We start from the raw sequence: 19,755 nt of genomic DNA on the forward strand, positions 1-19,755 counted from the left end.
TTTGCGCGAGATAAAGCGTCAGCTACAACGTTTACCTGTCCTTTTACGTACTGTATATCGGTAGAATATTAGGCTATAAAGTCCAGGTGTCGAATTTCTCGTGGACCATATTTGTCGACATGTGTGTGTAGAGCAAATGTTAGAGGTTTATGATCCGTATAAATGGAAAATTTTCTGCCCTCGAGGAGATGTTTAAAGTGCTTAATTGCAAGATAAATTGCAAGTAACTCTTTCGAGAAAGTACTATATTTAGTCTGCGCTTTGTTTAACTTGGCAGAGAAGAATGAAATAGGGGTCATTTTGTTGTCAGAAATTTGGTGAATGACAGCTCCTACTGCTATTTCCAATGCGTCTGTCATAAGCATAAGTTCCGTTGTGTCGCTATCTTGGATATATGTAAGTTTGGTGAAGTTTGCCAAAGCAGTTTTCGATTGTTCGAAGGCCTGTAGTGCAGATCCTTCCAAAACTAACTTTTGGTTTTTGGTTTGGTTTTTTAACAAGTCCGTTAAAGGTGCGAGTAACGTGGAACAGTTAGGTAAAAAACGTTGGTAATAGTTAATTATGCCTACAAAATGGCGTACTTGTCTGACAGATGTCGGTAGAGGGAAATTCGAAATAGCACTTACTTTTTCTGGCAAAGTGGAGATTTCATCCTTGTCAATTAAATGACCGAGAAATTGAACTTCCTGGTGGCCAAAAACACATTTATCGGTGTTTAGTTTAAGACCGAAATGTGACAGTCTTTCAAAAGTTTGTTCCAGGTGTAGCCGGTGTTCTTTGAGGTTTCTGCTGGCGATTAAAACGTCGTCCACATAAGCGAATATGAACGGCAGACCTCTGAAAACTTTGTCAATCAAATGCTGAAAAGTTTGACAGGCGTTTCTCAACCCGAAAGGCATCCTTAGGAACTCGTAAAGGCCAAATGGTGTGGTTAGTGCGGTTTTATGAATGTGTTCTTTCGCGACTGGAATTTGAAAATATGCCTTAACGAGGTCCAGTTTGGAGAAAATTGTGGCGCCTTGGAGTCCATTGGCGAGGTCATGGATATGGGGAATAGGATATCTATCTGGAACAGTTTTCGCATTTAAGCGTCTAAAATCTCCGCACGGTCGCCATGTGGTGTTGTCAGCTTTCTGTACCATGTGGAGTGGTGATGACCAAGCACTTTTCGAGGGCCGTATTATTCCCATGTGTAGTAGGTTTTGAAACTCGGATTTTGCCAATTTGTATTTATCCGGTTTCAAACGTCTGGGGGTTGAATAGACGGGCGGTCCTGTTGTTTTAATATAGTGCTTAGCACTGTGTTTGATGGGGTCCGTGTTTTTAAATGGTTGGGATAGTTGAGGAAATTTTTTGAGTAACTGGCGGACGTGTAAATCTTCGGGTAAGGCAGTGCTGATTCCGGTGGTTAAAAATTTCGAGGTAGTTCTTCTCACTGAAATCTTCGTTTCGTTGTCTGTCAATGTGTGATGAGTCATGTCGACAGACAGGTTGAAATGGACTAAAAAATCCGCTCCCAAAATTGGAGTGGTCATGCTGGCTATCGTGAAATTCCATAAAAAATTCCTCCGCATTCCAAGGTTCAAATTTAAGGTTTTTTCGCCAAAATTGGGTATTTTTGTACCGTTGGTGGCTTGTAAGTTGAAAAATTGTGTCCCTGTTGGGTGGCCATGCGGTGTCGGTATGACGCTGATTTCTGCTCCGGTGTCTATTAAAAAGTTATATCCGTGAATTTTGTCTCGGATAAAAAATAGACGACCTTTTTTGTGTGCTCCAGCTACAGTCGTCGTCGTTACTGGCTGGAAGGTTCGTTTCCCTGTGCCGGTTTTTTGAATGCGCAGGGTTTAGTGCATCTTCTTGCGTCGACGCCGAATCTCTTGCGGTAGAAACACACATCTTGTCTATGTCGTGACGTGGATCGGTTCCTGTTTGAACTTCTTCGCCTGTACTTTCGCCACATGTCGTCGTGGTTTCTGTGAGAATGTTGACGCGTTTGAAGTGCGTCGGTTAGCTGCTTCAAAAGCTTCTCAACCGCCGACTTTAATTGTGCTAATTCCTTGTCTCGGTTTTGATCAGGTTGCCGTTGGTGGGCGTATACTTGTCGGCTCCGGGAACTTTCGTGAATTCTGTCGGCTATGTCGGTGAGCTTTTCTGTTGCCGTCTCCTCCGACATCGGAGCGAGGATTTGTTTGGTAGTTGGAGGTAATTTATCCAACCATAAACTCTTCATAATGCTGTCTGACATTTTGTTGTCTCCCAACAAGGCTTTCATGTGGCGAAGTAGTTGTGAAGGCGTACGGTCTCCTAACTCAACTTGTGTGAACAAGTTACGAAGCATGGCTTCGTTAGAAACACCGGTCATTGCAGGATTGCTTGCTTCACCGTGTCATACGGTCTTTCCTCTGGTACATTTTCGAGGAAATCCGTGACTTCCTCTACCACCTCCAATGGCAGTTTTTCCACTAAATAACAGTAACGTGCTCGTTGTGACGTTACCCGTTTAGCGTCAAATATGGCTTGTAGTTGGATGGACCATATTTTTGTATTTCTCGGGTTGAAGGGTGGAATGTTTAATGCCATGGTTTCGTTGTAGGAATCCGTCTGTTGAAGTTCCATTTTGTTTTGTTTCGAAATTTTTATATTTCAATTTCGTGTGCGCGGTTTGAAAATGTTCCTCCTCACGGTCGACAAGTTTTTTTGTTTGTTAGAGAAAAAATGTTTTTCGTGCGTGCCATGAATTTGTGTGGAAGGTTTTAGCTTACACCGCATGTTTCGTTCACTCTCATTCAGTTCATTTGTAAAATAAAGGGGTCACCATTTCATGTTGCAAACCAGGATATAAAATACCCTAACTTGCTACAAGAAAAAATAATGAAACAAATTGAATGAAGAAAACAAAGAACTCAAATGCTGGAATAAAATAAACATGTCGTTTATTTTCTGTTGAGAAATGAAAGTCTTCGGTGTACACGTGTTCATTCAGCCGTTGACAATTACGCGCGTGGAAGGAAAGGGAATACAATAGGGAAACGCGAAGTGGCAAGCTGTCTGTAGAAAGAAAGGGTTAAGCTCAGTAGAATGTCGATGGGCCAAAGCGAAGGGGAGATAGAGTGAGTAAGTCAATCCAGTTCATGGAGAGAGAAAGCGTATTAAGTGTGCTTGCGCTTGCCCCACATTACAGTAGCAGGGAAAGCGACGTTAGAATGTGTGGTTGGTTCGTCGACTCAACAGGTCGAATGCTGGTCCAGACGAAAAAGGAAAGTTAACAGGTTTTGTTGACTTTTATACTGGGGGTCAGTGTTCTGACTGCGCATGTCTGGCTTTCACTTTAAAGGAAGTGACGTTTCGCATGTGTGTGTACTTGTGCACGTATATGTGTGTACGTTAGCATGTGTGTGTGTGTGTGTGTGCGCGTGAATATGAGTTTATATACGTGAACGTGAGTATATGTACGTGTCTGTGCGTATGTGCGTGCGTACACGTGGGTGTGTGTATGAGGAGAAAAACATGTTCGAACAGGTAATTTTTTTACCTAATAAAATATTTTTAAAGAACAAGACACAAAAGAAATTACAAACTACGACAAAAAATATTTTATTTGTAGATGGAACTGTCAGGTTGGCCCTCGAAAAAGGAAGAAGAAAAAGAAGTATTTTTCAGGTTGTCGTCAGTCAGCCAGAACTGTGTTGTCCCCAGCTAATAGCAGCTGTCACAAGTCGAGGCCGTCAATACTAAAGCAAGACAAGATGTCCGGTGGACAGGGGACGGGAGAAGAAGATAGGTGTTGCTTGGCTGAAGGTCCGGTTCTCACTGCCTGATGTTCCCTCAAGACTTTTTAGGGAGCAGATGAATCAATGCGCCCTGTTAGCTGATAGGTCAGCCTGTGACCGAAGCGGGGGCGGGGGCATTGATTCACCAGAAAAAGTAGTTCTCTGTGACTGCTACATATTCATAAAATCATATTTCTTCACTTACTTTACTCTGTTGTCTCTTTTAATAAATCGTGTCCAAGAATTAAGTAGTTCTTTATCTTTTGGCAGCGGGAAATTATCTTTGAGCTAATTTTTATAATTTCTTGGCAATTCAGATCAACACAATTACATGACAACTTTTGAAGTTTCGTTAGATAACAGGTTGCAAAGAAAGTTGTTGCTCGTATTTTAGCACAATGGGTCTGACCTCAATATATAAACCTGACCCATAAAATAAGCTCCACCCTTGAATTTTCTAAATGTGATCTTTGAGGGAGCATGAATCCTCGACACGAATAACAAAGAACTCCCAAGAAAGAAATTGAGGCAGCTTAAATAGAGTTCTAGGCAGTGGCGTTTGCTACCCGGAACAGTTGTAAGATTTGCTCTCCTCTCCCCACTCACTTGGCATTGATGATCGGTTAATTCCAGAAAGTCCTCAAAATATTTATTTTCATGGAATTACAATCAAGGATCTAAAATCCGTTTAAAAAGAGTCTTACACGCAAAAACATATTATGACCTTAAAAGCTCATTTGGAGATAAAATTCCAGATCTTTTGTTGGCTTTTTATTATTTTAATTTTTTTTTCTATTTTCTATTTTTATCCCTTCAAAATTGCCGTTCCCTGGCACCTGCTGCCCAAGGCAGCCCCCCCCCCACACACACACACCTTGCTACGCCATTGGTCCCAGGGTTAAGTTTGTTTTAATATGCAGATAGAATAATTCTTTTGCTGCTGCTGATTGTTGCCTACTCAACCCTGTGTCATGCATGCGCTCATCATTACAGAAACATTAAAGTTCATGATGGTTATTCATACATTTGCTAGTTGTTCTTATTGCTCTCGCTTTTACTATGATCGTCCTGAGACCAAGAAAATGCAATTAAAGTTTCTTATTTATATATTTAAAAAGACGGTGCATATTTAGAATTGCATTTGTAAAAAAAAAAAAAAAAAAAATACAGAAAAATCTTTATTATGTACCTACTCTTCATGAAACAAACATATTACTCTTCATATTCCAAAAATCATGCAAATTGATCAAGCAATGTTTTGGTACTTATGCACTTATGTTACCGTGCTGAAATATTAATGTTATTATTTAGAAAGCCATCCTTAACATAGGGAGGGAAGGGTGTTTTGTAACTATTCTGTACTTTCATCTAAGAATTTAATAAACAAAAAGATTTAATAAAACTTGAATTTAACTTGAAAATACTACTTAAAAAATAGCACTGCCACATAAATGCATAAGTGCCAATTTTTTTAAACTAAGAAAATCAATGTTATGACGAAGCGAGATGTAGGATTTTTGATCAACCATGTTTTTTGATCCAGCATTAATAAGGAGAAGACAACTCAATTCGAACTATTGAAATAAAAAACAGCCTTATAATGTATAAATTTAGTATCAAAATGGCTAAAATTTGTAAATTTTAATTTCGTTAGTTAAAAAAATATACTTGATCAATTTACATGATTTTTGAATATGACATCTTTATTCCGTGACGAGTACGCACACCATAAAGATTTTTCTGTGTTTTTTTTTTTTTAAATAAGTGTAATTCTTAATAAGCAGCTAACTTAGGACAAATCTGATCGAAGTGTAATAAAAATCATCACTCTCACAAACGATCTCGTGTTTTTTAGCCTGTAAAATGACAGCAGAAAATGTAGAAAAGGAAAGACAAGCAAAATTTTGTAGGTTGCTCATTGGTGAACGTGTGCCATTAATTTGCATATGTACACAATTGGTAACTGTTAAAAGAGACGAATTCTAAAGCATAAGGGTTGAGTTAAGTTTTTTGTTGGACAGCTTAGAATGAGAACGAATGGTGGAAGATAATATCGAATACACGAGGATTTATTGCAAGTTGAGAAAAGAAAGGAAAAAAGACTTTCGTGCGTTGTATCGATAAGAGGATGGTTTGACATTTTTTGTTTCCTTTCCATTTTATAGGAAGTAAGTGAAACATTCTTAAAAGTTAAACAACTGAAAAAAAAAGATTTAATTTTAAAGTTTTGGCAATTTTGAGATAAGAAATTTGTATTATTTTAATTATTTGAACTACTATTCCCGTCTTGGTTACTAATTTAACAACATTTCAACCAATAAGACCTTCAACTTGCACTGGCAAGCAACGCGCATATGATAAGAGACTTTAACAACCCACTGCACTTTTAGCAACAGCACACCCATTCTGCTCACATACAAACAAGTTCATACAAAAACTCTCACTGGCAAGACAAGAACTCTAATGTACACACCACTAAAATGCCTATCTTATTTAATACACACCCTAAAATCATGTGGCACCAGTCGAAATAAATATGGTTACTCAATTTCTTCTTACAAACAAACACATTTCTTCATCTAAACGATCTTGGACTCTTTCAACTCTCATCCATTGCCAACACTTCATTTTGCATTGTTTAAACAAATTTTCAATAAAAATCAATTATTTTGCATGAATAGAGCTTTTCATTCTTTCTTTTCTTATTGCCTTTTGTCACTACAATATGCAATTGCAAATAAACTTGCAGGATCCCACGGAAATTCCATGGTGTCAAGTTTACTGTTCAAAATTATACTCTTTTTGAAATTATAGATATGAGAGGCGTATGTACATGCAAATAAGTAATGCCCTCTGACCCACTTGTCATAGGCAGTAGAGCAACGAAACTTGGCACAGTTATTAGTCTTTCTCTACATAGAATTCATTCAGACTTGCACATTTCTTCTGCAATTTAATGCAACTCTGGAGATCATTCCTGTAGAACATCCCAGGTTTATCCTCCAATCGCAATGTAACTTTAGAAATCATGGCTGCACTATCTGAAAATTGCTTTCCTTTCAAAAACGATTGAAACGGTGAAAGCTAGAGGGTACAAGGTCAGAAAAGGAGGAGTGATGGGGGGGATTTTATAGCCACATGTCTGTGCTTCTGATCTAGCAACATGAGCACTGTGGACTGGAGCGTTGTTTTGCAGGAGAAGAATACTTTTGCCGATCTTATCCTACCTCTTGATTTTGATAGCTTCTCTGAATCTCCTTAAAAGTGAAATATAATAATAGAATCCTGCATTTGTAGTATTTGTTGCCAGAAAATCTGTCCTCACTACTCCACTCTGGTCTCTAAAGACTGACCTTGGCAGCAGAGAGTTGTACTCTTACCTCCTTTAGAGGTGGTGTGACACATCTTCTTGGCACATCTCCAAATTCATCCTTGAGCACTCAATTCGTTCTCCCTTCTGGAAAAGAATCAGCAACCTCGGAATCCATCTGGCAGACAGCTTATTCGTGTGCAATTGATGATGAATAATAGCTACCACAGACCCTGTACTAATCTTGACCTTTTGAGCTATTTGGCGAATAGTCATGCATCGATCTTCCAAAATGGCAGCTTCATCTTGACTGGCAGATGTCTAGGAATAGCACAGGGCCAAGATAGTACATTTTAATATATGTGCTGTAGTTGGTAAAGTCTCTCGTGGTATTTGAGTGTAATTGATAATATTGTCTGCTGGCTGATATGTTATTAAATAGACTTTGTCATCAAATTATAGATAGGAAAAGAAAAAGAGAGAAACACAGAAAGCGGAAGAGAGAGAGAGAGAGGGAGAGAGAAAGAGAGAGAGAGAGAGAGAGAGAGAGAGCAACAGAGAGAAGAAAAGAGAGAGCGAGAGAGCGAGAGAGAGAGAGAAAAAGCAATGCATAAGATGCCAGTAGTTCAAGATAAAGAGTGAGTGTGTGTGCATGTGTGTGTGTGTGTGTGTGCGTGTATGCGTGTGTAATTGATGTGGGTGGAGTAAGAATGAATATGGCAAACAGCTGCATTGGCCTTATGTTTTCTAAAGACAGAAACAAGTTAGTGTTTCTTTTGTGTATTTTTGTCATAAAAAGTAAATAAATGAAGAGGAAGAAAAGAAAAAAAAGAAAAATAACAATAAAAAAATAGAAAAAGAAAGAGATTCTTATATGAACCCAAAGAATTAATTGAAAGAAAAAGAAAGGTCAATAAATGACTTCAAGAAGAAAATTTGAAAAACAAAATTAAATGAAAAGAATAAGAAAAGACATTTTACGAAACAAAAAAAAAAAAAAATGAGGACAACAAAGGGGGAAAAATCACAAACAGAAAAAGAATGACCTGAAAAAGAAAAAACTAAGAATTTTAAGAAATTAAAACGAAAAAGAAAAAAAAAGAAAAACTTTAAGAATTTAAATAAGGGAAAAATAATTTGAACAAAGAAAAAATAAGAATAAAAAATCGAAATTCTAGAAGAAAAGATGCCTAAGAAAAGGAAGAATTTGAAGAAAAACTGATGGGTAAAAGTCCAGAATAATTGACACTCGATAAATAAATAAATAAATAAATAAATAAAATAATAAATAATTTACTGCAAATGCACGAAGATGCACAAGTGTATAATGTTATACAGCCACTATGATAAGAGTATATGACATATTCGATTTGGTGCTGTGACCAGGATAGATTTGAAGTTGTATACTCTTAACGTTGTTAGCATATAATATCATACACCTGTGCATTCTTATTGTAACACAAGTTCCATCAATATTCGTGTTGTTGGCCTCTATTATTCGCTTGTTGATTAAGAACTATGCGGACATTGGTTTGGTTTTAAAGAATTTATTTAACAGAATGTAGAGGCAGAAAATCAAAAAATGCATGCGTATGAGAAGGAGAGGGAGAGAGAGAGAGAGCAAAGGAGAAAGAGAGATTCATAAAGAATGGATTGGAGAGACATATATTGAGAAGCCGACTTTTGGTTACCTGCACCCACCGTCCTGCCCTATCCCAACCTGCGTGATTGATTAGAACCACTGTGTTCTGTATCTGCTCTCGTTAGTGTTGGCAAGCTGAGAGATGTAGAACTGCTCTCCAATGGAAGTAATACACTTTTTGACTACGCCTTTAACCTCCCCTTCCCCACATTTCGATATTCAACATGAACCATATGGATACCAGTTTGGTTTGAACAAATTTATCAAAGAGACAGAAATCAAATGTATGTGTATGAGAGAGAGAGAGAGAGAGAGAGAGAGAGAGAGAGAGAGAGAGAGAGAGAGAGAGAGAGAGAGAGAGAGAGAAATATACCATTTACATATATTGAGAGGCCGACTTTGGACAAATGTGCCCACTGTCCCTGCTCCTTACTGGGCTGACTGGGACCACTGTGTCCTGTGCCTGTTCTTGTTGATGTTGGCAGGCTAGTGAGGTAGAATTACTTTCTGACAGAAATGACATGATTTCTTGACTTCCGGTTTTAAGCTCCCCCTCCTTTTAGGACACCCTCCCTTTGGCTCCATCCTTTGCTATATAGCAATACAGCTAACCCAGTTCTCATGGGTAAAGAGAGCAGCTATCCAAATTACAATCACTCTCTTTCATGATTCATTCACAAGAGAAATATCTAGTCAAGTAATTCGCCACATTTCACTACTGACTTCCTGTCTGTGATGTAACACGTAGCTCTTACTTAACTTCTAATGGAAAATTCCACTCTGTACTAATTTTAACTTCATGTGGGAATTTCTGATTCTAGCCATATTTTTAGACGCCTGCATCTATGTATTGCTGCACATGTATTTTTAGTTATTTTGAATGTCAAAAATTTTACACATTCTAAACCAAGTACTTAAACTATGGAAGCTCTGTTTTTACATAGTTTTCATGATACTAATACGTTTTTGATTGATTGGAAGTATTTTAGAAGCTGATTTCATACACTTTTAAAGAAACCAGAAAAGAGCATGACACTTTCCCAACTGACCGGATTTTTATAATCTCTAAAATGAAAGAAATTTGAAAATAAAATTTTTATCCACCCAAACATGATATATTGCAACTAAGACCTAGGTGGCTACTGTGAATTACAAACCATACTTAGGAGGAGAGGAGTTGTGCAGCAAGATATCTGTTTACATTACATTTAAAGATCTTAATATTAATACAATCAGGGAAACATAGGGAGGGGGGTTCTAAACGCTAGCAAAACTATTAGAGCAGAGAGCTTTGTGGCATCAGGAGACCTCTACAGGGAAGGGTGCTATTTTCTTGCTTGTCAGGTTTGTCGGAGGTATTTACTCGTGATGGGACGATTCCAAACTTTTCCCCGATTCCGATACAATTACTAATTCCTTTCTAAATTTCTGATTCCGATATGATTCTCGATTCCGATCCTAATAACAAAAACACAACTATAGAATGAGTTCATTAAATATCGTCGATTTAAGTCTGTTTAAGAAATGTTCCGATATTTGAAGCTTTACTTATCGCAGAGGACAATGAGTTTAAGATATAAGTATACCAAATTTATTATTTAAAAATCAACTAACAATCTGTTTACCTCAGTTTTTTTTTCTTTCTCTTTAATAATTTTGTGAAACAAAATCTATAAATAACAAGCATATTCATTTTTTTATTTGTATCTCACCGATAATTTATATACAAAATACAAATTTAGAAAAACTCGTCCATTTTTGCTAGGTAGGAAAACTGGTCCATTATTTAATAAATATCGATTGAAAACACATTTTATTTTGAAGGAGATATTGTTTTTAAAAGAGAATACACATCCCATAATATATTTAAAAAAATATTTTTACTTGTTTACCGTTGTTTTAAAAAAATAAAATTTATTTTTCTGTGTTCATTTTCTAGCTTTGTAAGTTTTTAGTGGTTCAACTTATTTTAAAGAGTTTATTTAGTATAAAAAACCCCCCAAAAACAAGTAATGTAGAGTGCTACCTTTGAACAAAAAATGTCCAACATGAGAGTATCAGTCACGTTTAGGAGTCTCGATAATCGAGCCAAAGTAGAAAATTAAAGAAAATACTGAGTACCCCCCCCCCCCATCCCTCCAAAAGAAAATAAATGTGTATATTTTTTAGGTAATGTCCAAGATCACTGGTCGGAAAAAAATCAAGCTAACGGAAGTAGATATGGTTGATTATGTAACGAAACCAAACGGAAGACATGAAAAACGAAACCGTACATTTATTTAAAAATTTACTTATGTTATTATGAAACAAAAAAAGAAGACACTTCTTGTATTATCAAATAATAAAACAAATATTTTATTTAGAAAAATTAATTTAGTTTTAACACTTTTTGCATTCATGAAACAACAAAGAACTTCTGCAGTATGTGGATGACGGCTATCTTTTTTAGCGCGTTTCACTAAACTGTCGCCATGTGACACTTCTCGGTCAAAAAACATTTAAATTATTAATTTGTTGTTGACCCTTCAAAGTTGCTTTAATTAAACAAAATGTTTCATTTAAATTATTTATTTGTTTGAAAAAAAAAACAAAAAAACCCAAGCTATTTTACTTTATAAAAATCCAATGTTGTTTTCATTACAAAATTGTTTTATTAAAATTCAATTTCTTACGCAGACTTTTAAATAAATGTTTTTACAATTGTATATTGATACATTTTTATACAATAAATGTTTTGATTTTCGAATATTTTTCTGTTCGGGTAAAAAAAGGAGTCTTGCTTGTTACGTATTTGTTGTGTTATTTGACCAAGAAGAAATTGGAATTATCGCCCCCTAACAATATTCGCCATCTGCATACTGCAGAAGAGCCCCCCCCCCCCCGTCAATGTCAAGTATATTTCCAACTCCCCCTAAAACTTTAAAATGATGACTTTTATTCATTTTCGGAGGTATTGAAAACGACTATCACATTTAAATTTGGTGCAGATAAGTAATTTGCATGATATGGAGAAATTACTTTTTCAAAAAGTGAGTGATCACTTTTCCATATAAATTTCACTTAAATTGAGCACCAGCTTTCTGGCCACCTAGTGAGGATGTTTTTGTTTGTTTATTGGCTAAAAGTTTTTTTTTTCCTGCTTTCATCTGTCAATAAAGACACGAGGAAATTGAAAAACAAAAATCAAAAAAAAATCTGTATACAGATAGTGTAATTCCTTATGTTATCAGTGGTGACCATTTCTATACACTCAATCACGCATATTTTTGCCGCAAACAAGTAGTTTTCCAGACATTAAGCAATGTGATTCTTTATGTTATCAGTGGTAGCCATTTCTGTATGTGCAAGCGCACACATATTTTTGACATGCGCGCATCAAAAATATGCGCATACAGAAATGGCCACCACTGATAACATATGGAATTACATTGCTTAATATCTGGAAAACTACTTGTTTTTCATCTAATTTGAAGTTATTCCCCAAAGATTACTACATAATGTTAGAAGGTAGTTTGGTATGCGAGCGTGCATTTAACAACCTTTGTTTATGCGCTCGTGCACAGCATAAACGTAATGTAAAAATTTGTTTTCATGATATGAAGAAATTACTGAGTAGCAAGAAAGTGGGCGCTCAGTTTACTTTAAATTTATATAGGAAAGTGATCCCCCACTTTTTGAAAAAGTAATTTCTTCATATCATGAAAAGTACTTATCTACCCCAAATTTAAATGTGATATTCGTTTTCAGCACCCCTGAAAACCTTTAAAGTTGTCATTTTAAAGTTTTGAGGGGAGTTGGAAAGAAACTTGACAATGACCAAAATTTCTTATATTATCAAATAATAAAACAAATATTTTATTCAAAATACTTAATTTACTTTTAACACTAACAAACTTAATTTAAACTGATTAAACGTTGTCTTAAGGAGAAGTGCTCCCCATCACCCTGGAAAATCTCATCAGTATGCTCTGGATTTAAGAATTCAGGTGATCGCTCATCTCCCTCTCAGTATAGGCCAATAAGTCTCCTGTGCGTCATGAGTAAGTTGCTGGAATCTGTGTTAAATAGAGAAGTAATCAACCATCTCAGCAAAAATAACCTTCTTAGTGACACACAATATGGTTTCCGTTCTGCTAGATCTACAGCAGATGTGCTTACAGTTATATCTCATAGGATTAGCGAATCTCTCGACGGAGGCAACCTTTCTAGGGCAATTGCTCTTGACATATCAAAGGCGTTTGATAGGGTATGGCATAAAGGTTTACTTCATAAGATCTCCAGCTATGGTATAGCTGGAAATGTTTTCTCAATTATTAAATCATTTCTCTCTGATAGGTTCATAATAGTAGTAGTTGATGGGCAGAAATCCGAAGCTCACAGTATTAATGCTGGAGTCCCTCAGGGGTCCATCCTGGGCCCAACTCTTTTCCTGATCTACATTAATGATCTTCCAAATCACATCCTTACATTTTTGCTGATAACACTACCATTTATGGTAGCACATCTAAGACAGTAAACGACCAAGTTCTCTCTGATTCTCTCTCCTCTGATCTTGAGCACGCGGTACAATGGGGAAAGGAGTGGCTGGTTACTTTTAATGCATCTAAAACCAAGCTTTTATCTTTACATCATCAATGCTCTGATCCCCATCTGGCATCAATTGAAATGAATGGCTCTCATCTTGGGAAGGCCTCATGTTTTGACAAGCTTCTGGGCTTGACCTTTACTCCTGATCTGAAATGGAACACGTACATCAAATCTGTTGCCAAGGCCACTGGAAAAATGATGGGATCCTTCTATCGATCCAGTAGATATCTCACTGCTGATGCAATTCTCTATCTATATGAGCCAGGTACGCCCAAGGATGGAATACTGTTGCCACATCTGGGCAGGAGCTTCTAGAAAGGACTTGTCCTGCCTTGATAGAGTTAAAAATAGACTTCATAGTCTCGTAGAAGATGTCGTTTTCTCTTCCCTGCAACCTCTATCTCACAGAAGAGATGTTGTGAATTTGTCTTTGCTTTATTGTTATTTTCATGGCAAGTGCTTGACTTAGCTTCAATCTATGCCCCCCCCCGTGCCAAACTTTCACAAGAAGCACTCGTCTACCTGAAAACACTATCAATAATTCCCCCCACTCTTTATCTGTGCCTAAACCTAAACGTAGATTCCATGAACAAAACTTCTTTCTTAAAAGTGCACTCCTGTGGAATTGTCTCCTGTTTTCTTGATTTCCAGCTGACTACAATATTATTGTCTTCAACTCCAACGTAAACAAATTTTTGATGAGCCGTTCCACTTAAGTTAATAAATTTACCGAATTTCCATTACTAACGATTACTAAATTGTCCAATTGACTACTGTACACTCTTAACCCTTATCCTTGAGTGGTCTCTGGGCCTTGATAAGTAGTGAAGCCTATGTAAAAAAAAACAAAAAAAAAACAATAATTTAATAAATTATTTTATATAATTTAATATTTGATAATACAAGAAGTGTTTTCTTTTTTTGTTTCGTAATAACACAAGAATTGTTTAAACTAAATTCATTCTTTTGAATAAAATGTTTGCTTTCTTTGATAATACATACAAGTGATTTCTTTTTTTTTTGTTTCGTAATAACATAAAAAGTGTTAAAACTAAAATATTTTTTTAAATGGTTGCATATTTCATGTCTTGATTCCGTGACTCCGTGATTTCATGTTTATTTTTTTTAAACAAGAGTAAACAAATAAAAATATTTTTTTAAAATATTATGGGGGTACGCAGTCCTCTTTAAAAACAATATCTCCTTTAAGAACAGTCATAAAATGTGTTTTCAATCGATAGTTATTCAATAAGAGATCAGTTTTCCTACCTAGCTAAAATGGACGAATTTTCCGGGCACGAGTTTCCGAGTACGACTTTTCCGGCCACCTTTTTATATAGTAAAATAATCCACTTAACTTTTATATTTACATGGACAGATAAGTTAAATATGAAACGAAATATAAGAAAAACATTTTAGTAAAATAAAGTTTCAATTATTTAAAAAAAATTCCATTCCGAAATTTAACATTGATTTTCAAAGTTTAATTTATTTTTTTTATTGGTCAATTATTGTAAACAAAGTAAACATTTAGGAGTTAACTTGCCTATTCTATTTGTAAACATTTTCACACCTATTCGCTAAACGTCTGTATGCTTTCTCTCAGGGAATCCACAATTGATTATTAAAAGATTTAAAAGGCTCTAGACAAAATTTCCAATTGGTTACATGCAGTTAAATTATTAAAAATCAAGAAGGATTTACCATCATTCGTGTCAAAACTTTTCAGAGAAATAGGTTGACTGGTCATCACTTTGAACTGCACAAAAGTTTCAACTTGACACACCAAAGATTGTTGCTAACATGAGGTATTAAGCCTTGAGACAAAAATGAATACTTTTACATTTTTGAACTATTGTAATTCATGTGTTTTGAATTTGTTACTGTTGTATTCATATACAATTGAAGCATTAATTTAAATTTTCGTTATATTGAAATCAATAACATTCTAAACGTTTACTTATTTATTTATGTATGTGTGTATATATACCAATACAACTTTCGAACAGATACACTGAATTGAAAATATTTTTTTTCCCTGAAAGGTGTGAGTCTCTAGATTGTCCTTATCCATATATGGTTCGTAATGAACAACGCCGAGTCACACAAAAAGCCTGAAATAATGGTTTTTTGGCTGTTTCATGCAAATGTCGAAAAAGTTACCTGCCCATGTCAACGGAATTTAGCACTGTCTGTATACAGTCGCAGTAACATATATCGGCATAGGGACAGGACTTGTGGCGCAATGGATAATGCGTCTGACTATAGATCAAAAGATTTCAGATTCGAATCCTGGCAAGTTCGTAATAATTTTAACCAACATTTTATCCAACGTTTACTCATTATTCTTACTCTTAGTTAGTTTTTTTTTGTTTTTGTGCATGCAGGAATTTCCCATACTCCGAGTTCACAAGGTAAGCGTTGATGGTAAGACGATGTTGAGTGTACTTGATGTTGAGTGTACTGGATTTTGTGTTTGACTCAGCGTTGTGTGTGCCGATGTGACACAGCTGCTAGGATTGAAATAAAGAACATATTTATACCTCATGCTAATTTCTTCTTTCTAGATAAAGTAGTAGCATGTGTGTGTGTGTGTGTGTGTGTGTGTGTGGACCGATCATGAACAAACCTGGCATTATGACGGTCCTCCATTTAGGGATGGTGCATACCATCTATATATTTAAAGTTGTAGTGTATGTGTGTGTGTGTTTGTGTGTCTGTCTGTCTGTACAACTCTCCAACACAACTAGAATGATGGACCACTAGACTAATAACTAAACCTGGCATGATGATGGTACCCCATCTACAGATGATGCACACCATCTATTATATAAAAGCCAAAATGTGTGTGTGTGTGTATTTTTTTGTATGTCTGAGAAAGGCTTTTTTCGAGGATGGGGTGCTTGAGTGGGGGGAGGTTACCATATGTCTTAGAACTTTTTATATACTTCCTAGATTATAATATCTTCAATTTACAAAAGGAAGTCGTGTCTATCTTTTATTTGAGCGACTTTTATTTTATAAAATTCATGCTATCTCATGGTCCTGCATATTTGTTTGGCTTTTTAGCATAAATAAAGTGAAAATAATTGAAAAGAAGTCAGTTCTATGGCTTTCCTGCTAGGGACGTCCAGAAAGCAATCAGCTTTGATCAATGCAGGGGAAACCCCATTATATCAGACAATTGCTATTCATTTGGACACTCTCCTTTTTCTGGGGGAGCTGGTTTTCACAAACATCAAATATGCAGAAAGCGTAAAGCTTAACTGGCTCTGTGTGATTTAATTTCTCTATGGCGTGATGTTTGACTTAGAAAACCAGACGTTCGTTTAACCACCTGCGTTTTAAAAGTGTTTATTTTCAACCATTCTCACTTGCTCTACCATCTTAGCATAGCAGTAATGTTTCACATTTTCTTTTCCGCCTTCACCTCAAGTCTTCGTGTTCAAGCCTACCTGCCTACCTAAACTTTTTTTTTTCCATACACACACACACTGACAAACACCTGGGCAATGCCGGGCACACCCACTAGTCTATATATATAAAAGCCAAAACAACCACACACGTTTTTGTATGTTCAAGAAAGACTTTGTTCGCTGGAGTTCTCGACAAGGTTACATTTATTTAGAAGTTTCCTTATACTCCCTAGATTATAATATCTCCAATTTGCGAACGGACGTCGTCTCTACATTTATTTTGATTGACTTTTAAAAAATTCCCTTTATTCCATCCTTTCACGAGTTTGTTTGTCTTATATATATAAATAAAGTGAAACTAATTGAATCAAATTCATTCGCCGGCCTTCCCTGCCGAGACGTCCAGAAAGGCACATAGCTTTGATCAATGTGGGGAAATCTTTCATATCAAGTGCTATTCATTTGGACACTGCCAGAGCTCCCTCTTTTTTTTTGGTGAGGGGAGCTGGTTTTCCCCAACATCGTGGGGAAACAAATACGGCAGAGAAAGCTGAAAGCTTAACTGGCCTACAGCCAGAGTTAAGTGCATGATTCTTATCTGCTATGCCATTATGGTTGACATCTCTAAATTTGAATGCTTTATACTTCCTGTCGCATCATAGTGTAGTGATAAGATGTCAGGTTTTCTTTCACTTTCTTTTCTGCCTTCGCGTCATGGGTTTGAGCCTGTCTGCCTACTACCACATTTTCTTTTTTGGCTTCAAACATCCAGGCAACACCGGACACCCCTACTAGTCTATTATATGAAGGGCAAAATGGGCATGAGCATTTGTGTATGTCCACGAAACTCTTTTTTGAGTGGGGGTTCTCGCGTCGGTTAAATTCCAGGAGAAGTTTTCTTATACTTCCTAGATTATGATATCTCAGATTAGCAAACGAACATGGTTTATTTCTTTCTTTTTGATCAAGTTAAAAAAAATTCCCTCTGTGCCATCGTTTCGAGTGTTTGTTTATCTTTTTTGCATAAATAAAGCAAAATTAATCGAACGCAAATGTCAGGTGCCTGGCTTTCCGGCCAGGTAGTATCTGTTCTGTAATTGGTCCTTGGTCAATATAGGGGAAACCCTTCATACTGAGACAATTACTATTTATTTGGATACTGCCAGAGTGTCCTCTTTTGGGGGAGCTGGTTTTCTCCTCACATTAAACTAATTTGCTTTCGTGGGAGATTTAAAAGCAATACCATTTCTGCAAGTCATCTTTTTGTTTTTGATTGACTACGTTAAATTTGAACGCTTTAGACTTCTGGTCGCGTTATGGAGTAGCGGTAAGACGTCAGATTTTCTTTTACTTTCTTTGCATCACAGGTTTGAACCTGCCTGTCTTCTACTACTTTTTAAAATTTTTTTTATTTTTTGTTCAACACACACTTCCAAATACCCGGGCAACGCCGGGCACCCAGACTAGTCTGTATATATGAAGTAGTAGCATTCGTGTGTGTGTGTGTGTATAATTCTCCTCTAGCCCACACCACTGGACTATCATGACAAGATCAAAGGTCAAGATCATAACCTATGTATACATACTCTCCTACAGCTCATACCACTTGATCGATCATGACCAAAACTGCCATGATGATTGTCCCCCACCTAGGGATGGTGCACGCCATTTTTCAAGGTTATGGTCAAAGTCAAGGTCATAGCATATATATATATATATATATATATATATATATATATATATATATATATATATATATATATATATATATATCCTCTCCTACAGCCTACACCACTGAACCGATCATAACCAAACCTGACATGATGATGGTCTCCGACCTACGGATGGTTCACATTTTTCCAGGTCAAGGTCAAAGGTTAAGGTCATAGTCAGTGTGGCACTTCATAAACTCCCCCATTTGGGATGGTGCACACCAAGTTATGAATTTGAACCAGATCACTCTCCTCCACCTCATCCAATTAAACAAATGTTAACCATTGTGATTCTTTGTAATTGTTTTAATTTTTATGTGTAACAATATGTGTCAACTTTGATATAATCTATTTGCTTTAAAGTTCAACGTTGGATTTCAGTCACTTCAGGAAGTAGTTAAAATTTTTTTAAACATCTTAAGAAATAGCTGCTCTTACAACATCCACTTACTGAAAGGGTTCCAGTGAAGCAGTTACCCAAGTATACAGCAAAGTCCCACACAAAGTGCGGGTAGCTTTCCTAGTTAGTTGTTTGTTTATTGAACTATGCGTGCATTTGTAATTGTATTCTTGAATAGGACCAAATCTTTGCATGTCTCTAAATAAAAGAAAAATACTGTGAAATAATCCTTATTAAACGACGGCAGTTATAATTGTAGAAATGCGGTCCTCGTGAAACTGAGTTTGACATGACTATAAATCAACTTTTAAATTAAGTCTTGTAATATTCAGACTGTGCACACCTTCTTCATTCTTTCTTTTTGTTATTTTAATAATTTCTTTTTTACGTTTCTGAATTTTGTAGATGAAAATTGAAAAGGACCTGTGGCTTAATGGATAAAGAGGTAGATCAAATTCAGTTCTAAGTGACATTCTTCTGGAGGTTGAAGTTTCAAGTATCAGTGTGGGTAATACGAAGAATACAATTGTGAATTGTTTAAAACTTCTACTCGGTCATGGCTGACAGAATGAGAGCATGCTAAGCCTGTGGATTAAATAAAGAGTTTCATTCGAAAATCCGTGCAGATTCTCGAGTTCAACAAAAATATTTATTGATAAGAAACACCGGAGGAAGGTTGGAAGTTACATCAACTGAAACGTTCTAAAAATAACACTGAATATGATAACAGTAGTCCAAATACAAATTTATTTTAATTTTTTTTTATTGTTACCTGCTAATAGGCTTACAGAAGGCATGCGTTTGCTATGACTTTTAAGTTAAAATTAAAATGAACTTTAATGCGTGTTTAAATCGATTTGAAAATCAGATTTTAGGCTACTATATTGATTACCGAACATTTTCGGCACGACAGGGACG

The 19,755-nt window shown here is 36.1% G+C and overlaps 1 protein-coding gene across 3 annotated transcripts in view; it reads right to left on the bottom strand.

Annotated features, from left to right (window-relative positions):
- The window catches only part of LOC145277760 (cilia- and flagella-associated protein 91-like), a 362,282-nt gene that overhangs the window by 128,022 nt on the left and 214,505 nt on the right, over nucleotides 1-19,755 (bottom strand). The gene's annotated exons all lie outside the window — the stretch shown is intronic.

Source organism: Euprymna scolopes, chromosome 6 (assembly GCF_053919585.1).
Source record: "Euprymna scolopes isolate OS-2025 chromosome 6, ASM5391958v1, whole genome shotgun sequence".
In the NCBI taxonomy this organism is placed as follows: Eukaryota; Metazoa; Mollusca; class Cephalopoda; order Sepiida; family Sepiolidae; genus Euprymna; species Euprymna scolopes.